Source organism: Phascolarctos cinereus, unplaced genomic scaffold (assembly GCF_003287225.1).
Source record: "Phascolarctos cinereus isolate Bilbo 61053 unplaced genomic scaffold, phaCin_HiC Scaffold_726;HRSCAF=1367, whole genome shotgun sequence".
Lineage (NCBI taxonomy): Eukaryota > Metazoa > Chordata > Mammalia > Diprotodontia > Phascolarctidae > Phascolarctos > Phascolarctos cinereus.
In genome coordinates, this window is record NW_027556098.1 from 280,548,221 (window position 1) to 280,551,337 (window position 3,117).

At 49.2% G+C, this 3,117-nt stretch overlaps 1 pseudogene; it reads right to left on the bottom strand.

Annotated features, from left to right (window-relative positions):
• Window positions 1-1,493: 1,493 nt before the first annotated feature.
• Window positions 1,494-2,894, bottom strand: LOC110218057 (segment polarity protein dishevelled homolog DVL-3 pseudogene; annotated as a pseudogene).
• Window positions 2,895-3,117: the final 223 nt, after the last annotated feature.

Sequence of the window (3,117 nt, forward strand, 5' to 3'; positions counted from 1 at the left end):
TCTGAACATTAGTAAGCTATTGGCTAGATTTTAAGAATCTGAGCATGTGGCTAGATTATAAGAATCTGAGCATCTTAATGGAGACAAGATGGACCTTAAATACTGAAAAACCATAGGAGGGATCTAGGAGTGGCCAAGTGGTCTATGAGGTAATAGAACTCCAGGGACCTAGACCACTTTGCCAAGGGAGAATGGAGTCTAGATAGGATTAAGGGTGGGAAATGATCTGGGGCCTTGGAGAGGTGGGGCTAAACTAGGTTTAGGGTAATAGAGAATTGAGAGATTGGGTGTAGCCACAATGAAAGGCCAGTTGATGAGATTATAGCCTCAGGTGATCTCCAATTTGGCCTTGTGGGAAAGTCCAGGGTTTTTCCTTTTTGGGGTCTAGATCCCATCTTCATCATTCCCTGCTCAAACAAATGGGATCCAAATTCTTTTTGGGGTAAGAGGTGAAGGTCTTGGCTTCTGAAACTGCTTCCTGCTGGCAAGGGGTGTACACCCGTCCCTGCCTGGAGGGGGCTAACTGGAACCAAGCACAGGCTGCATTCAGGGAACACTGGGGAGACATTGGGTGGTACCCAGTGTTTGCTACCAACTGTAGGTGAATGGCCTGTAGTCTGGAAGGCACAAATCTAACAGAAAAGACTACAGGGCCCAGATGTAAAGCAGGGACTAGATATGGCCCAAATATGAAAGGGCAAAACACCTTTAGCTCTATTTGGATTCAGATAATTCAGTTTTCCAACCACGCAATATCAAATCCACCTCATAGCCAGATCCAGGAATAGCCAGGTGGGTAATCTTCCTTTTCAAAGGAACATAATGGGGAAACTGAGCCAGGAGGCTCCCATCTTGGACTGAGGCTAAAATTGTCCTCTCAGTTTTTCTTGATGCTGACTTCCCACCAGTATCACATTCTCTGAGTAGCTTGTGGCATTTTTCTCAGATGGTGGATTATTGATAGATTAGTGACAGACAACTCAAAATAAAATCCCATGAGCACAGCAAGTTTCACTAATCACAGCTTAGGAAAAACTTTTCCAGGATTTACATCTCAGACTTAAATTTGTCCTAGTGTAAAAAGCCAATCATTAGAAATTTCTATATACTTGCAAAATCTCAGCAAGCCATAACCTAAACAAGCTTTTTTGGCCAGTTTACACATTAAAACAATAACCAACAATAGCCAAATTATTTTAGCAGTAACCAAATTATGAAAAGTTGCTTGACATAATCGATATAAAAAGTTCACCAATTTGAAACTTGAAACAAATCCACTACTGATGAGGTTGTTAAATTCATTTCCAAATTGCTTTACATAGACAATCAACATCTTATCATTAGCAGTTAAAACTTTTATTTTTCTTTTTTCAGTTCACTTCAGTTTATTTCCACTTGTTTAGTTTCCAGACAAGTAAAAAGAGCTGACTGGTGAGGGTACCAGCCCTGGGGCCTGGGGGATGGGGCAAGGGCCAGAGAAGGGACAGGAACACTCACATCACATCCACAAAGAACTCATTAGGGTTTCCCATGGCCATGAGGAAGAACTGTCTGCTGGTGCTCAGTTCTGGGGGCACCGAGGCCAGGTCTCGGCCCAGAAGGGAGTCCTGGGGGGTGTATGGTAGTGGGTGGAGGGGGCATCATCAGCATGGGCAGTCCATACAGCAGGGGCAGCCCTGGGGGCCCATAGGACTGGTGTGTGTGGTGGCTGTGGAGGCTGTGGGCCAGTGAGTGGAGGCTGTGGACACTGTGCTCGCTGGCGGCTGAGGCGGGGGGTGGGGGAGAGCTCGCCCGCCTCAGGCTGCTTCGACTTGTGTGGTCCCACTTGCTTCCACTGCCCCCTGACTTGGAGTACCCCTCCTTGGGATCCTTTTCCTTCCTTTGGTTGCCGCCGCTGTGCTTGGAACCACTGCTGAGCTGGCTGCCCGCACTGCCCCCACTGCCATAGCTATACCCTGCCTCAGGGAAGCCCAGGTGGGGGTTATAGGAATGTGGGAGGGGTGGGCACTGGTAAGGGAAGGCCATGGGCCACAGGGCAGCTCTGGGCTGTGGGAGAGGAGCCAGTGTGTCTTGGTCCGAGGCCCCACTGGAGCCCTCCTGGTTGTGCAGGGACAAGTTGGCCATGTTGCCACAGAGGTCACTGGAGATATAATAGTACTGCTCTGAGAAAGTGATTTTGTTGACTGTGTGACAGATGAAGCCAGCTTTCATCAGGTTGCTGACATATTTCCAGGCCTCACACCGGTCCATGAAGCCCTCCACACTGTGGTACAACCAGTCCACTACATCTGAACAGATGAAGGCATTGGGGATGGTGATCTTGAGCCACATATGGTCTTGAACCTCCAACCCAGACTCAGGGGAAGCCATAGCTTTAACTATGGTGGCCATAGTTGTGGATGGACAGGTGAAAGTCATCGAGGTGCTCAGGGTCAGGGATGGAGCTGGTGATGGAGGAACTGGTAGATGTGATGTGCTGAGGGAGAGGCTCATGCCATAGGCTGGGAAGGTGCCTGTCATTGCTGCTGTGTGGGACATCCAGGCTACAGGATCAATGGGGCTCATTAGCTCACTCCTGGGCAGGGCGAAGCAGCCTCAGGGGCTGGGGTCCCAGCACTTGGCCACAGTCAGGGTGATAGGCCCTGGTTTGTGCACAATTTCTGGAAATACTCAGACAGAGACATCATTACTCATGTTCTCAAAATTGGTGTCATTTAGCTGTAGGAGCATGTCCCCTGTCTCAATCCATCCATCAGCAGCCACAGCTCCACCTTTTATGATGGAGCCAATGTAGATGCCCCCATCACCCGTTAGTTGCTCTGACCCACAATGGAGATGCCCAGGAAGCTGTACTTGTCCACGTTGAGCATGACAATGATAATGTTGAGGGACATGGTGGAATCAGTGATGCTACTGAAGGATGAGGACCACTCAATCCAGGCCACCTTCTGTTTCCTTCCAAGCCACTTGTGTCTCCTCATGAGGCAGGAGGCACTGCTCTGTTCTGTGGAGCTGCTGAATCTTTGGCTATGCCATTCATCTGGGCCACATGTTCTGGCCCATCCCTCCGTCAGGCCACTCCTGCTATGCAGACACCAGGGAATCAGTCTCAGTGTC